The sequence below is a fragment of the Actinia tenebrosa genome, unplaced genomic scaffold, assembly GCF_029948245.1.
Source record: "Actinia tenebrosa isolate PJP-AT-01 unplaced genomic scaffold, QUT_ActTen_1.0 PGA_scaffold12__29_contigs__length_12842862, whole genome shotgun sequence".
NCBI classification, from domain to species: domain Eukaryota; kingdom Metazoa; phylum Cnidaria; class Anthozoa; order Actiniaria; family Actiniidae; genus Actinia; species Actinia tenebrosa.
Window position 1 is genome coordinate 1,962,072 of NW_028292572.1, and position 18,080 is coordinate 1,980,151.

The window sequence follows — 18,080 nt, forward strand, 5'->3', positions numbered from 1 at the left end:
TTTTAATTCTGTCTGACCATGAATCGCAGTAGACGAATTAGCAATGAGTAGCCGGATATTTCTAGCATATCATATAAAAAATAAGATAACGTATGAGGAGACCAAGTGTCCAGGAAGGCCTCAGAATTTTTTTTTTTTTTTTTCAATTGAACGACAAAGTGTTTATCAAAGAAATATCAAATGCACGCATATCTCTGTACTTGTACTATAACCAATAAGTGCGCGTGCACGCGTTTTATGAAAAAATTGCTCTATCCACTTAATCAGCACGCGAATCATATTTCCAATATATTTCATAAATGATAACAAGGCCGATCGAATATCAAGGAGTTCAGCTCTCAGTCTTTCGTCAAGCTTATTTCTGTCAATACAAAATGGCGACTGAATCAAAAATATATTTGAGTTCGTTTATTATTGGAATCACTTCAATCCAAGAAGATTCTATGGAACTGGAATCTTTTTTTGTTGCTGTTGTTACTCAGTTGATTGAAAAGCATTGCGGTCACAATCGAAACTTGTCAAGAAAAAAAACTTGTTTATCAGCTACAAGAGCATCGTGTCCATAAAAATATATCAAGGAAAACTTACCGTTTACATGAAAGATGAGTACTTGTGAAGGTAAACTTGCTTGTGTAGACGCAGCTTAATGAAGTCAAATTCTACCACACTTGTCCGTTAGTCCGGCCTGATACATGTAGGTTATCAATGTGTATCTGTATACACTACTGTCGATAGACCAAAATAAGTCAATGGTTAATATATAACTCTGACATATAACTTAGCAATTAGAATGAACTTAGAAGTAAAACAAAAATAAGAACAAATAAGAAATTTCAATACTACAGGATATGGTTGGATGGACGGATACACGGACGGATGTACCGATAAAAACAAATTACAAGAAAGGAAAACAGAACTAGAAATTAAATATAAAAGTTTAATTTATTATTTTAATCATTTTGTAATTACTTCATTTTAGTCTGGATTCATTTTGGCTCACTTCTTCTACACACTTTCACTACCACTCATTCAACGTTTTGAGCGTTTGATTTGTGTTTGTTCTGTTATTAAAATATCTGTTTATTTTACATTTAATCTATTAGAAGGTAATATCTTGTAATTATAAATTTATTGCCTATGTAATTTTAAAGTATTTAGCATCTTAGTTTTCTCGGCTTTCGTGAAAAACGATTTGTAAATCATATGAAACTTTTTTGAAGGTTGAATAAAGCCCTCACTCTCCCTCTCCCTCTCTCCCTATCTCTTGACCTTGCAAAAGCTTTTGACTTTGTTTCGCATTTTTTATCTTGCAAATGTGACAGAGTCAAAAGACACTATTTTGGACAGTAATTATTTAGTCATAAATCTATATTTTTAATTAGGAATGCCTCGTGTACACATAGGAATGTAATTCTTTAGTTAACTGTTTGCGTGGAAAATGCGTAAGCAAGAAATAATTTCCGTACGTAATTACATTACAGTGAGTCATGCCTAGGTTTGGCGCTTGTTTACGTAAGTTCGTGTTTGGGACATCCTGTTTGCGCCTAGGGCGTGCAACATTGCATAGGATGTGTAAGGTCTTAAGAATGCAGGTTTTTCCATAAAAATAGGCCCAAACTAAGCTTAAATCAGTGTAGACAAAGTGCTTGAAGACGTTGCACATATCAAGACAAGGAATTCTCTACGATGTAAAGAGATATCCTGTAATCTCGTTCCCGTTTTTTTTCATGTATTGTAAAGTTGTGTGAATTTTTCAATAAATTCTTTTGTCAAAACCACTTGCAATCTGATTCATAGCTGAGCGCCTTGCCGCCGGTTACATTTTTGGTGTCAGAAGTGGGATTGCAAGAAAGTTGACATTAGTAGTTACTGATTATTTACCAACGGGAACGAGACTGAAATCATGGCAGAAGAAGCTGTGGCTGCACTCACAGAGCAATTGGCTGCACTCAAGGCACAGCTGGATGGCATGCAGGCTGAAGGAGGACCCCCTGCCCAACCTGTTCCTGCACCAGTGGTAAAAGTGACAGTGCCAAGGGAGAAGAAGCTGAGGAAGTATGCTGGTGGCAGAGACGACAAAGTGCTTGAAGACTGGATAGCGGATGCACAGAGGTCTGTGGCTGCCCAGAAGTTAACTGGTCAAGAGGCGGTGGATTTCCTGTACCATAGCTTAGAAGGTGCGGCTCGAGATGAAGTTCGACTAAGGCCTGTGGATGACTGGACAGACCCGGATGGCTTCTTCAGGATTCTAAGAGACGTCTTCGGGGAGAAGCTCACCAAGACCCAGCTTCTCCAGAGGTTTTTCGCCAGAAAACAAGGTGACAGGGAGCCCATCCAGGACTTTGCCCATGCCCTGATGTCAATGGCGGAGCACATAACCAGAGTACACGTAGGAGCCCTGGAAAACAAGGACCAGAACCTCAGAGACACATTCGTTGAGAACTTGCGTGACAACCTGTTGCGCAGGGATCTCAAGCGCTATATCAGAGAACATCCCGAGAAGACCTTCAACGAGGTGAGGCAAGAGGCCTATCATAGCTCGGAAGACACAGATAGAGGAGCACATCGCCGTGCAGCGGCCAAGGAGGTGTTGGTGGAGAGCAACCAAGTAAATGCCATCCAAGAGCTTACAGCAGGACAGATGGCCCTGGTGGAGAAGCTCATGCAGCAACAAAAATTGCTGGATGAGCAGCAGAAGCTGCTAACCCAACTTACCATGAAGTTCGCGAGCCCATCACCACCACGAGGTCCCCCACGTGGTCCGAGGAGATGTTACAACTGCCACGAGCTTGGACATCTTCGGCCGAACTGCCCAAAGCCCCTGAAAGACAAGGCACCAGCAGCACCACAGAAGGAGTCAAACTCCAGCTCTCCACGGCAGTGAGCCACGCCGTGGAGAGGAACTGTAGTGGCTCTAACTCTCTTTTTCAGAACGAAAAGTTTGTCGGGACAAGTCCCACAGTGGTGGCGAGGATTGGCGGAGTACCTGTGAAAAGCTTAGTGGATACGGGCTCCATGGTTACCCTCATCACCGAGTCGTTCTACAGGGAAAAGCTACAGCCAACCCTAGGAGACCTACACCCTGAAACAAGATTACTGCAGCTGCGAGGAGCTAACGGTTTGGACATCCCTTACATTGGATATATCGTCGCTGCAGTAGAGATCGGAGGAGTGGTGGTCCCTGGGTGCGGCATCTTCATCACGAAGAACACAGCAGCCACTACAGTCATGCAGAGGAGGGTACCTGGCCTACTGGGAACCAACGTTCTTGGGCAGGTGCCCCAATACCAACAGATCCTGCAAGATGAAGAGAAGAAGAGTAAACGTAAAACTGGGTTCGTGAAAGTAGCCGGCTCAGACAAAGTCTGGGTCCCTGCTTTCACAGAATCTGATATCTTGGTCACAGGCCCATCATGGGGCACTGATGCTGTGATCGAACCCCTTGGTGTACCAGTAGAAGGAAACCTCACCGTGGCCAGTACTCTCGTGGATACTACCAAGACGTGTTACTATGTCAGAGTTGCCAACCAGACGGCAAAGGACATATGGCTAAAGCCGAGGACGCGGATTGGAATTGTGCGAGAGGGAGAGATGGTCAAGAGAGGAGAGCAGTTGGAGTTCCTACACGAGAATAACATGGTGACAGTGTGCTGTAACCTTAGTGCTGACCCTCAGATGCCACCCCAACGGGAAGCTGTGGGCAAAGTACGTTGGCAAAGGATACAGACACCCCCTCACGGGATTACCCTGGAACATTTCCCCGGGACGGAACTTCAGAGGGAGAAAGCTCTCCAGATGTTCGAAAGAAATGAAGAGGTGTTCGCTTCATGTAAGGAGGACCTTGGCTGTACAAAGACAACATATCATCGCATCTACACAGACGATGATGTGCCTGTCACAGAGCGTTACAGAAGGATTCCTCCAAACCAATACCAGGAGGTGCAACAGCATCTACAAGACTTGCTAGAAAAAGGAGTGATATGTTCAAGTGAGAGTAACTATGCCTCCCCAATAGTGCTTGTACGAAAGAAGTCTGGAGCCTTGAGGATGTGCGTCGACTACCGGAAGCTGAACCAGAAAACCAAGCGTGATCAGTACCCCCTACCAAGGATAGAGGAATCACTGGAGGCACTGCGTGGCGCAAAGTACTTTTCCACCATAGATCTGGCATCAGCCTACAATCAAGTTGAAGTCCATCCTGATGATCAGCACAAGACTGCGTTCACAACGCCCATGGGTTTGTTTCAGTACACTCGGATGCCGTTTGGACTACAGAATGCCCCAGCGACCTTCCAAAGGTTGATGCAAGGAGTCTTCCGAGAGGACATACTTCGCACCCTGATGGTCTACCTGGACGACATCATAGTCTTCTCATCCACCATTGAAGAACATCTTGAGCGGTTGGAAACGGTATTCAGTAAGCTGAAGCATCATGGATTAAAGGTTGAACCAACCAAGTGTCAACTCTTCAGAGATCGGGTGTCCTACCTGGGGCACGTGGTCTCTGCTGACGGTGTCGAGACAGACCCTGAAAAGACAAAGGCAGTTAACGAGTGGCCAGTTCCCCAGACAGTGCGCGATGTGCGATCATTCCTTGGTTTCGCGTCTTACTACAGAAGATTTGTCCCCAAGTTCGCTCAAGTGGCAGGTCCGCTGCACAAGTTAGTTGCTGAGCTCGGGAGCGGAGGAAGTAACAAGACCACCCGGAAGCAGATTGGCGTACTGTGGACAGAAGAGTGCCAAAAGAGCTTCAACAAGTTAAAGAATCTACTAACCTCAGCACCAGTGCTGGCCTACCCGGACTACACCAAGCCCTTCATCCTAGAGACGGATGCGTCCAACGAAGGATTGGGAGCCGTGCTGTCCCAAGAACAGGACGGAAGAGTCAAAGTGATCGCTTATGCCAGCCGAGGCCTGAGAGGTGGAGAGCGAAACATGGAGAACTACTCATCGAGGAAGCTGGAACTACTAGCCTTGAAGTGGGCTGTATGTGAGAAGTTCAGGGAGTACCTGCTGGGATCGAAGTTTGTCGTCTACACAGACAACAACCCGCTGACATACCTACAGTCAAAGAGTAAGCTGAAAGCTGTGGAGCAGAGGTGGGCTGCAGAGTTAGCAAACTTCAACTTCACCATCAAGTATCGCCCTGGACGTCACAATCAGAATGCAGATGCTCTAAGTCGCATCAACCGAGATGAAGAACCAACCACAGTTGAAGTAAGAAGTACCCTAGCCTACTCTACCAATACTACAGACCTACCAGAAGAGGTACGTCAACATTTGATGGTATCAGCAGCATTCATAAGCAACACAGAGACAAGTGCGCTGGAGGAGCAAGCAACCTCATTCCCAACCACACCTCTCACAGAGATCCAACGACTACAGCAGGAGGACCCATGTATCAGTCGTCTCCTCCACTACCGAAACCTTGGACGTCGGCCAAGTAAAAGGCAAAGCCAACAAGAGACAAGGGATACAAGGAAGTTGCTTAGTCACTGGAACAGGATTGAGGAAAGCCATGGAGTTCTCTACCGCCGTACAGGAGTCGGACAGGGAAGTGAGCTTCGGTTACTGCTACTCCCCACATCAATGAAATCACAAGTACTGAAGGGTGCGCACGATCAATGTGGACATCAAGGACAAGACAGGACAGAACAGCTCTTGAGAAAAAGATGTTGGTGGCCCGGTATGCAAGGAGATGTGAAGCAATGGATCTCAAATTGTGAAAGATGTGTCATTGCCAAAGGATCCTACCTTCCAGTCAAGACGCCGATGGGCAGCCTACTAGCTACTAGGCCATTGGAAGTGCTAGCGATGGATTTTACCTTGCTTGAGCCTGCAACAGATGGAAGAGAAAATGTCCTCGTGTTAACAGATGTGTTCACAAAGTTTACAATTGCTGTACCTACCCGTGATCAGAAAGCTACAACCGTAGTCAAGACCCTGATTAAAGAATGGTTCCTTGTGTATGGAATCCCCCAAAGAATACACTCTGACCAAGGCAAGTCATTTGAGGCAGAACTAGTCAAGGAGTTGTGTGCAGTGTATGGAATTAAGAAGTCAAGGACAACCCCCTATCATCCTCAAGGAAATGGGCAGTGCGAAAGATTCAACCGTACACTACATGAGCTTCTAAGAACTCTACCAGCAGAAAAGAAAAGAAGGTGGCCTGAACACCTGAAAGAGTTATGTTACGCCTATAATGCTACGCCTCATGCAACGACTAGATACTCACCCTTCTACCTGATGTTTGGTAGAGATGCAAAGCTATCTTTGGACATTCTACTTCCTGATGATGACAGACAAGTGACAGTAGACAACCAGCAATGGATTACCAAGCACCAGACTCGTCTACGAGAAGCTTATACCACTGTGACACAAAACTTGAAGGAAGCTGCTACCATCAGAAAGAAGATCCATGACCAGAAGAGCAGAGCACTGGCCGAACCACTACAAGTTGGAGAGCGAGTACTCCTTCGCAACCGTAAAGTCAGAGGAAGAAACAAGATTCAAGATAAATGGGACAACCAAGTGTACAAAATCGTCGAACGAAGAGACAACAATACATATGTCGTTGAAAGAGCTGATGGACATGGAGGAGATAAAGTTGTTAGTCAAGGAGAAATGCAAGTGTGTCCAAGACCAATGCTGGAGATACGAGGACGACACAGGCAAGCTGACAGGTCTAGACAAACATGTACTGCATCGCCAGAATCATCAGATGAAGAAGATGACATTGGAGGAATGACAATCGCCTTTCAACCAATGACAGAACCAGCTGAACCTGATGATGATGATGATAGTGACGATGCGTCTGAGGAAGAACTGGCTGCACCTGTACTCCGACGTTCCACAAGGACAACGGCAGGCCAACACAGCAACCTCTATAATCTTCCAAGATCCGCACTTCAGCACTGACGAGTCCACCTGCGTATCATTGTTCCTGAATTTGCTCGAGGACGAAGCAAACAAAAAGGAGGGGCAAGTGTGACAGAGTCAAAAGACACTATTTTGGACAGTAATTATTTAGTCATAAATCTATATTTTTAATTAGGAATGCCTCGTGTACACATAGGAATGTAATTCTTTAGTTAACTGTTTGCGTGGAAAATGCGTAAGCAAGAAATAATTTCCGTACGTAATTACATTACAGTGAGTCATGCCTAGGTTTGGCGCTTGTTTACGTAAGTTCGTGTTTGGGACATCCTGTTTGCGCCTAGGGCGTGCAACATTGCATAGGATGTGTAAGGTCTTAAGAATGCAGGTTTTTCCATAAAAATAGGCCCAAACTAAGCTTAAATCAGTGTAGTAAAAGTTCTTGAAGACGTTGCACATATCAAGACAAGGAATTCTCTACGATGTAAAGAGATATCCTGTAATCTCGTTCCCGTTTTTTTTTCATGTATTGTAAAGTTGTGTGAATTTTTCAATAAATTCTTTTGTCAAAACCACTTGCAATCTGATTCATAGCTGAGCGCCTTGCCGCCGGTTACACAAAACATCGAAATTAGAACTTTACGGCGTGAAAGAGACATCCCTTGATTGGTTTGAATCTTATTTGTCAAATAGGCAGCAACAATGTATTGTTGAGGGTTGTTTATCTCAACCTATGACAGTAAGCTGTGGAGCACTTCAAGGCTCAATTTTGGGGCCTTTATTGTTTCTCTTATACATAAATGATCCTCCGGGGTGTCTTCTATTCACTGAACCGCATATGTACGCTGATGACACTCTTCTGAGTACTGTCTCTTTGTCAACAATTGAAATACAGATTAAGCTGCATGAGGATTTAAATAATGTAAACCAGTGGCTGTTGGCGAACAAACTTAGTTTAATAACAACTAAAACTGAGTATATGTTTTTGGGCTCAGATTTCAGGCTCTCCAATTTAGGGATGACTATCCCAATTCACATTGGAGATAAGCAAATAAAAAAGGTTGTATCAACAAAATATCTTGGCGTTTACCTTAATCAAAACCTTAAATGAGATGAGCATATTGAAAATCTGTGTTCCAAAGTAAAGCGTTCCATGAATAGTGTAAAACAGGCTCGTGACTTTGTACCCTTAGAGGTTCTTAAACTAATATATAACGCTCTTTAATATACAGCCTGTTTTTGACTACTGTGACGTGGTGTGGGGCAATTTAAACAAAGGTCTCGCCACTAAATTTCAAAAATTGCAGAACCGTGCTGGCCGAATAATAACTTTTCAAGGTTATGATGTTAGATCCAAGAATGTATTGAATTCCCTAAATTGGGATGATTTGGCATCTCGAAGAGATAAACACTTGTGTTTATTAATGCATGATTCAGTTAACCCTGCTGTACCTAAATACATTAGCGATCTTTTCTCAAAATGTTCGGAAAATAACCCTTATTAATCTCGACTTAGAGACCAAGAACTAAATATCGAGACTCCTCTTGTCCCAAAGACCGAGTACTATAGAGGGTCATTTTCATATAGAGGTGCGATGAAATGGAACTCACTACCTCATAACTTAAAGTCGTCAACATCAAATTTAAATGAGTTATTATCAGCCACGCAAATTGTCAATTAATTTTAACTATTTGATTGCATTTATGTTATTTTAATCATTCCAATGTAAGTAACTTTAATATCATATACGGCTTTCATTTAAAGAAGTTTTTTAACTTATGGAACTAGCGTGTTTAAATAAAAGTGATTCATTCTCTCCCTCTCTCTCTCCCTCTCTCTCCCTCTCTCTCTTTCTCTCATTTGCTGTCAACGTGCCCTCACTCGTCCCTAGTTTTTGTTATGTTGATGCTGTCAGGGAGTAATATAATAGTCATAGAGATTTTTTCTAATTTTCTAATTTTCTGTTATTCTCCCCAAACTGCCTCAGGTGGTCTCAATCCACCATCTCTTTTAGTTTACTCTACGTTGGTCTATTATGAATGACTTTACGTAAACCATTCGACATCAGTTGATCGAAACTACACCTCTATTAAAACACATCGTTCATGAGAAGCTAACTTATGCCGTTCTCAAGGTAATATTGATTAAAAAAGCTACGAATCTTCAGTCTTTTACATTAATATTTTATTCTTCAAAACTTTAGTGTCAAGTAAGTGAAATAGTTGCTTTTATTTGTATGTCGGTTTGTGAATTAGGAAGTCAAATTTCTCCTTTCCTTTGGTAATTCTATGAATTGAAAAAAATTTTCCTTTCGTTTCTCTTACTTCTTGTTGATAATCAGAAACATCGCGGAGCCTTTGAACTCGTTATTGTTATTATTGAGATCTACAGGAAGGGGTTTTCAAACAAAATCGCTGAATAATCTTGGAACAGTCTTAAAAAACAATCATATGAACCACTAAATAAAACATTTACATACAGCACAAGAACAATAAATCATACATCCTTAACTATTTTCCATTAAGCTAAGTCTAAATTTGACACTATTTTTCCACTAGCTAGCATATTAACTTGATTGATTACCCACTGTAATTATGTTATAACATTTAGATCAACTCAAATGGATGCCTGAAAACATGTGCACACGCATTCCCATCGTACCAGGATCTCCAATTTCTAGCGAAGAAATAGAAAAACGCGGTGCGCGCGTGCTGTGTGCAGTTGTAAGTCACGCAGGGGCTGGCAGAACACGAGACAAGTGTTAAGAGAAGCACGCGACACTTCTACAATGTCCCGTCAACACTTCTAGAGGTTTTTGGCACAGCAAGCACGTCTTTTGTATTTCTTTTACAAAATGCAAATTAAAATTTATTTTAGATAGGAATAATGCAATTAAAAGTCCGTGCGCATCGTGCTGCGTGCTCTCATAAAGCACGCGTTCTCAACCAATCAGAAATTTATAACATTACTTTTATAATTCAGTTTAAACACCAAAAGAATGTAAAACTCATACTGAGGATGCAGAGCTTTACATCTTTAACATTAATAAACAAATTGATTGAAGAGTCACCTCTGTCCTTCCGTTACCATTTTTAAAGTATTTGATGCGGGTAATGGTAGTGTATGCAAGGTTATTGATGCAGTTATATGTTAAGGTGCACGAGCGTTTTGTTCGCGCGCATAGTCACTACAACAAACATGAATTTCGATTGATCGGGCTACCTGTGGATATTTCAATATGTCGAACCCAAAGAAAGAAAGAAGTAATGACCTTTTGAGATGGATGGAAGGAAGGAAGGATGGATGGATGGATGGATGGATGGATGGATAGAATGAAATATGGATGGATAGATGGAATAAAGGATGGATGGATGGGTGGATGGCATGGATGGGTGGATGGATGGATGGATGGATGGATGGATGGATAGATGGATGGATGGATGGATGGATAGATGGATGGATGGATGGATGGATGGATGGATGGATGGATGGATGGATGGATGGATGGATGGATGGATGGATGGATGGGTGGGTGGGTGGGTGGGTGGGTGGGTGGGTGGATGGATGGATGGATGGATGGATGAATGAAAGAAAGAAAAAGAAAGAAAGATAAATGTATCACGATAATTTGCTTTGTATATCCAAAAAGCTAACATATGTGATTCATATACATTGAAAGATAAAAGTGGACCAGCAAGGAGCTAAGCAAGATCTCATTATCCAACGAACCATAAACAATTTTAGGAAAATGACAGCTAATCCACATGAAGGCGCTGTAAAACTAAATTTTCCTAACAAATTCTTTCTTTCAATTGTTTCCGTTTGATTTAAATTGAAATCCTCCTTTTCAAGAGCAGGCTCATATTCCGGTCCTTAATTAATGGACACCCTTATTTATCTTTAGATAACAAAAAGGGTACTTATGAACCACTAAAAGAGCTTCCTTTGAGCAACCCGCTTCTAACTGTTTTCTCTCCAGTATATTTTCTATATTTTGTTCATCGTTAATTTGCTACGCAAAACTTTATAGTCTTACAGTCTGTAAATAAGGCTTTGGGCTTTCTCGTATAGTTTTTACTCGAGTTTTGGATTTCATCTGCCGTTAAGACAATTCTGGTTTTTTGCTAGAAACCTGGATTCAGCACATCAGATGGACAAAAAAAACGAAGCTCCAAAGCTAGAGCTAGAGTCGATGCTACCGCTATTGTTGTAGAAATACTTAAATAAAAGAAGATTTACGAAGGTAAGCATTATGTTATTAGCAGGCCTACTTGCATTTGCTTTATAACCAATGTAGGTAAGAAAAGGCGTCTTTCGTCTCCAGTAATACTTCACATTAAGAACACCCCTAATATTGCCACATGATTAAGGTCCAAGTCATTGATATTATCAGTACGAATTTTCAGCTACTGTAATGAAACTGTAGTTTTATTAGTTAAATATGGTATGATTGAAAATATATATTTAGATATACCGCTTCGAGAGAAAGTTAAAAAGTTCGTGACGACGACAAATTCGAATAAACGAAAAGAAAAGAGGTTTTGAGGATGTGTTCTGTATGAGACAGCGAAACACCTGTCTTCCTACATGTTCTTAACAAAAACCACGAATAGCAGGAGCCCTTTTTCTTGTTCTTATTTATCTTCATGATATTTGCATATTTGAAAAGGTAATTCACCATACAAAGCATTCCGACATTCTGACTTATGTCTGCCGATAAAATATAAAAAGTGCAATCTAATACATCTAATGTACTGGTCAAAGTTATTGTTCATGATAACCTATAAAAAATTGAGAGTGAGAGTTATTACTCACTCAATTTTTTAAATTCTTTTAAAAACTTTTTGTAGATTTGTTTATATATATGTGGTTGTTTTTTGTTTGTTTCTCCTTCTTCTCTTCTTTTCCATGTTGTTGTTGTTGTTGTTGTTGTGGTTGTTATTGTCGTTGATGTTGTTGATGATGCTTTTGTTATTGTTGCTGTTGTTATAATTTATTGATGTTGTTCGTCTTCTTCTTTTCCATGTTGTTGTTGTTGTTGTTGTTGTTGTTGTGGTTGTTATTGTCGTTGATGTTGTTGATGATGCTTTTGTTATTGTTGCTGTTGTTATAATTTATTGATGTTGTTCGTCTTCTTCTTTTCCATGTTGTTGTTGTTGTTGTTGTTGTTGTGGTTGTTATTGTCGTTGATGTTATTGAGGATGTTTTTGTTATTGTTGTTGTTGTTTTTATTTATTGATGTTGTTCGTCTTCTTCTTTTCCTTGTTGTTGTTTTTTTCTTCTTTTCCTTTTTGTTTTCCTTTTTCTTCTTCTTCTTATTCCTTGTTGTTGTTGTTCTTCTTTTTACTCCTCCTTCTTTGTTATTGTTCTTCTTCTTCAATCCGTCTAATATGTCTTCGATTCGTCACCAAAAGCATCTCTAATTTTTATCTCGTTTCTGTTTGCCTACACCCTCACAATATTCAAGTCCCTCGTTAAATGCTTTAAAGTGGCGGCAAGTTGTCCACGTTTCCATTAACGTTAACGACTGTTCTCACTGTTCAAGAATACTAAAAAAACTCAAGATCTTTTGGATTCAACTAAAAGTCCACTATCAAAAGCCTCTTGAAAAAAATTAATGATTTGCGTGCCTAAGTTTTTTATTCATAATGCAAACATATCCTGTTTTCAAAGGTATGCTTTTTTAGTTCCTTTATCTCCAGAATCAAATTTTTTTCTTTTTTGTGGTCTTTGATGTCGCTGTGTTGGTAAAGCTCTTAGCTTTACGTTCTTATGATCATTAGAAGAAGATTATTAGATTATTAGAGATGCATTTGCCTGGAACCGTTATGAGATTTCGGCACAATTTCCTTGGAAGTATTCTATAACGATAATAAAGCTAGCTGTTATTAAAGTACATTAAAAAATTTTAAAATCGAGCGAACTGTCTTGATAATTATGATGTAAAAATTTCATCCCTGTTCGACAACAGTGAAAAAAAAAGTTTTGCCTCAATAATAATAAAAGAAACTATCGCGCAACTATGGAATTAAGAAAAAGACAGTCTACTATACTATACAATAAGATCTTTTATAAAATATTTTTCTTACCGATTCAACGAAAAATGCTACTATGTAGATAACCATCAAATTACCTTTAGTATAGGCTTCTAAATAATGTATTCATATATAGACCAGTATTTGGACAGGCCTGTGGTAAAACACACCACTTGGGATACAGATTGTCCATTTGAATAGCTTGATCAATTTGCGGCTTGCTTTGCTTCGCTAGGTCTTCTAGCTTGCGGTTTTATGAGGGTAGTTCAAATATAAGATTTTTATCATTGGCTGATAAAAGAAAAACCCCAATGCAGTTGTCGACCTACAGATGATGCTCAAATAGAATACGGTTTTTAATGCTTTGCAAAGGGTTTGTCCAGTAATTGGACGAACAGCTCTGGCTGTTTTATTATATTTGCCTCTTTCCGGTCTTGATTATTACTAGTTGCTATAACCTGGAAAGAACTGCCATTGTCAAACAATTCAAACACCGTGTCTGATATTCAACTGTTAATTCTGCCCGATATTAAAGTATACTATGTAGATGTTGCTGAGAAATAAGTTTCCAAAGCAGGACACATTTGGTAAGAAAAAAACACGATATATACATATATATATATATATATACATATATATATATATATACATATATATATATATATATACATATATATATATATATATACATATATATATATATATATATATATATATATATATGTTTAAAACACTCATTATTAATACATGATGGAAACACAATAGAAATCATGACCATGAAGGAGGTTTTATATCTGATATAGATTCGTCTTCATTTGCATAAACTTTAACTTGGATTTTCTCTATCAAACTTGGTTCATTTCGTAAAGAATTCGGTACAGTATGAGAACATACATCAGGAGTTTTTTAAGCCGTTTAATAAACTCGCAGATCGTGTTTTATCGGGTCTAAAACCACTCGGCTACGCCTCGTGTTTCATACCCGATAAAACACTCCTGCTCGTTTATTAAACAGTACATGTATATATATATATATATATATATATATATATATATCTGTTTGAGAAGAAAAAGTCAAGACAACATTTTTCCCGACAAGCCTGTTTCGTGAATTGCTTCACTCTTCAGGGGATCCCCTGAAGAGTGAAGCAATTCACGAAACAGGCTTGTCGGGAAAAATGTTGTCTTGACTTTTTCTTCTCAAACAAATATTCTGCTCTACTTCTATCGATGTATTGAGCACTATTTTACGGAAAATTGATTCACAGATTTCTTATATATATATATCCATATTTTAAAAAAAAGTTGTCGGTCGGAGATTGGAGTGGGCGATTTGAGACTAAATGGCCCGCTTTGCTTTGCTTGTGCTTTATATAATAACTTAAAGGTCTTGCTTCATATTCCAATCTAAAGGGAACTTCGTTCGGCATCAAATATAATGCATTTGGCAGCGTGTTGCTCTGTCTCAGATAACAGACCTCCGACCGACAAGGTTTTTTGAAATAGGTGTATATAACATGTTTAGAAAGGAAATAAGGCTACGTTCATAATGTATGGCAGAGGGGGGCTAATGTATGGCAGAGGAGGGGGGAGGGGCAGGTGAAATTGAGGGGGGATTGGAAAAAATACTTTCGAGATAAAGGGGGATTTGAATTTTTTATCAGAAAAGTTGGGGGATATAAAATTTGCGGTATCAAAGGAGCTGAATATTGCTTTGGGGGGGGGGGGGGGGGTTGCTAATTTTTTTTGAGAATCATTGACGCGGGTGTTGATTTTTTTTTTTTTTTTTTTTTTTTTGCATTTAAAAATTTCACCTGCCCCCCTCTGCCATACATTGTGAATGCACCTAATGACTATACAATAGTATATAATTCATAACCAAATCTTATAAATGCCCAAAGGATTACATAAAACCTAACCCAACACAATAGAAAACTGTCTTGAGAAATTTTAATTTCTTAAAAGGTGTTTTTGCTTCTTGGATAGTTATTAAAGATTTGATTTGTGTTGCTTCAAGCACATTTCTCTCGGGGAAAAAAATGTGTTCCGAGCTCGAGAAGCGGGGATCCTAGGAATTATTTCGTGTTATAGGGTATGAGCAGTAACCGAGTGAAAAGAGATGCTTTTCGAGTTCTTTTGATTTAAGAGAGAATTCTTTTCGTATTCAAGCAGTGAGCGCCAAAAACTATTTTCTTGAAGAAAGGCTGTTGTACAAGGCTAAAATCTTGTTATTTAGAAAGTTTAACATGTTTGGAAGTGGAGATGACCGATGAAAGTGGAATCAAAGTATTAACCCAAAGCAAAAATTTGAATCGAAAATGAGGTTTAGGCCTTCATTTGCTTATTTCCCATATATTTTCTATTAAAAAAAAAGCCTGACAAAAAAATATTCTAACACAAATGCAACAAAATATATTTGTACGATTGAAAATACCGCTTTAAACAGGCATTTTATCATAGTACATCAGTTTCTAACTGTTTAAAAAAGGTTTTGAGTGCTAACCTAAAACGAAAATTAGGATCAAAACTCATACGAAAGTCTAGTTTTTGGCACTTTTTGCCATTATTGCTCATTATTGAAAAAAAAAAAAAGAAAAAAAAAAAAATTCCTCTTAATAGTATTTCTCTAACCTTATCGTTCAGATCGAGAGGGCAAATATTGCGGTGATTGTGTCGCACTGCTTGGGATTTGACCAGTTGACGTCATATTCTATTCTGGTCTTATGTTATTTATATGATCTTAAATAAGTCAAACAAACGTAATGTGCCGAGATAACAAGTACGTCTTGGATTTAGATGACGTTATATACCTCTATATAACACTCGCTGTAAAAAGAAAAGAAAAAAAAGAGAGAGAAAAAAAACCTCTAAAAGCTTTACATTGCCTATCAGTTTTTTGCTTTTATGACAACCAACTTTATGGGATTCCTTTAGTTAAGAAAATGATTTAAAATGCCTAATTCTTTAAGACTCCAAGAATTATGTTATTTTTAGTTATCATACGCATCTATTTATATTAGTATACAATAGTTGTTGTCGTAGTTGTATTGATTATCCCGTTTATCGTTAATTTTTGAAATATTCCGAATTTTAATGAAATAAACTCGAGTCAAATTAATATAAGTCTCATATAATTCGATCAATCAAAGTTACGGAAGTGCCAAGAAAACCTTTCTCTTTATAGATCATACCAGTACGTGTACAAATTACGGTGCTGTATAAATACATTAGCAGTACAAATATAACAGCATTTGTCGCTTTTAAGTTAGCAAGCGATTACATACCTTCGGTACGACACAAGACAAAATCTTAATTGCTTCTAAAAAGGAAACTTGGAGGAAAAAAACTTTTGGCATAATCCTAACTACAAAACGAACCTGAAGGATTTTAAGAAAAAGAAGAGGTTTGTTATTCCGCCCTTCGAATCACGACTGACTGACACTTATTTTTAGACCTCTTGCAAGACATGCAGTTGAGGATTTTTAATGCAATTGAGCTTCTTGCTCAATTGCACACGCTATTGAATCTACGATTTGACTGCTTCAATGATCACTAAAGCACAGAGAACGCTCAATACTGCCTCGCCTATATTTGTGCCATTACTACCAATTATAATCATTTCAGAGAAGGAGACATTTTGTCTCGTCGAATTTGGAAATAGTGATTTGCTTGCGATGCTAATTGAACTCCATTTTGACAGCTAAGCCAACATTCGTGGCTTTGTGGACTCCTGCGATGACTTAATTGAACTAGAAGCCCGCGTTTAAAACCAATAGAAAAACAAATAGAAAAATCAAAACCGCCTAAGCACTTTACTATAGTAACGACCAGTGATGGCAAAATCTCGATCAAATCCATTACTTTACTTGATTTATAACACCGAAAATGCCTTTATTACGTAGATCGTAGACCGTTAAATATGCTAATGTTATAAGCCTTGATCCATTACCAGACCTAAGCCAAAAAGCAATTTTTCATTTGACAAATTGGATGTAACCTTCCATATAAAGGATTAGCAAGCAGACCTCAACATGATCCGACTTCAATTTTAGCCCTAAACAGAAGCTCAATATATCGGCTATCAGTTCTTAGTCTTTAACTTTCTTGTTTAAAACTGTTCAGTTTGTTCGCTCTGCTTGTCTTACAAGACATTGGTCACGTTACATCTCGTTTTTCAACTGATTGCGAAGCCTAGCATTCTAAAGAAAGCTCAAAACAAACTCATTGTTATCATATATTCGGTAAGTTTGGATCGATTAATTTGTAAAGGATGGGTTTTTAATTAATGCTTTATATAAAGAAAGAGAAATCATAAAAAAAGTATTGGCAGTCATGGTAAACTCCAAGGCTTAGAGATTTATTAGTAAGTTTTTTCTCAGTTTTTCTTTTCTATCTTTTTTTCGTTTTTTTTTTTTTTTTTTTTTAAATAATTATTTAAGGAAGGGTTAGATCGATCGATGGGAAAGGTACTCAAAAATCATTAATAGCTATAGAATAAACGTTGAAATAAAATGATTCGGGTTTACGAAATTATCGTCAAATCTGTAATGCAACACCATAAATAATCTTGGATGATATAAAATAAAACCTTGGAATACATCTAGAACATTCTGAACTGATGTGAAAACTAAATTATAGCGTTGTCAGTAATAATTCAGATCCTTTCTTTGTCACACATATTCCTCGTTAGATAAATCGTTAGTATATTTTCTTTAAAAAACGATGGTAGAAAAGGAAATCTTGTCTTGTTTCGTGTCAAAAATGCTATGATAAAAGTTGTCGTAAAGTACTTGAGTAAAACTGCAAGTACGAATACGATATCAGATTTGGGTAGCTAACAATGTCTACATCCAGTTGAACGAAGAATTGGATATTTAAATCTCAAAAATTAAACTCTAGTTTTTGCTAGGTTTCGTTTGATCAAACTACTAAACAAACGCCAAAATGAATAGCGGCGAACCGCAAATGAATACATAAAGTTCAGAAGCCATTTTCAATTAAGTTTCAGGCAAGAAAAAAAAAAACTGAAAAACGTCATGCGGAGGAGATCGCCGGATACTATACTTAAAATAGCTTCTGGTAACCTTTGATTTTATTGGGAGATTCAAATTATTAATACTACTGTAAAGTAAGATAAGGGATACATGAATACTTTTTATGAAAATTTCG

At 38.6% G+C, this 18,080-nt stretch overlaps 1 protein-coding gene across 5 annotated transcripts in view; it reads left to right on the top strand.

Moving 5' to 3' along the window:
- The window catches only part of LOC116289230 (histamine H2 receptor), a 47,579-nt gene that overhangs the window by 16,256 nt on the left and 13,243 nt on the right, over positions 1-18,080 (top strand). For 3 of the 5 annotated variants that reach the window (XM_089028549.1, XM_089028552.1, XM_089028551.1), the window contains one exon: positions 11,006-11,120. The exons of 1 other annotated variant lie outside the window; for it this stretch is intronic. The gene's annotated coding sequence lies outside the window, so the exon portion shown is untranslated. Of the gene's footprint in view, positions 1-11,005; positions 11,121-17,050; positions 17,153-18,080 lie in introns of those variants that run through there. One more of the 5 variants, XM_031696119.2, reaches the window with a different exon arrangement.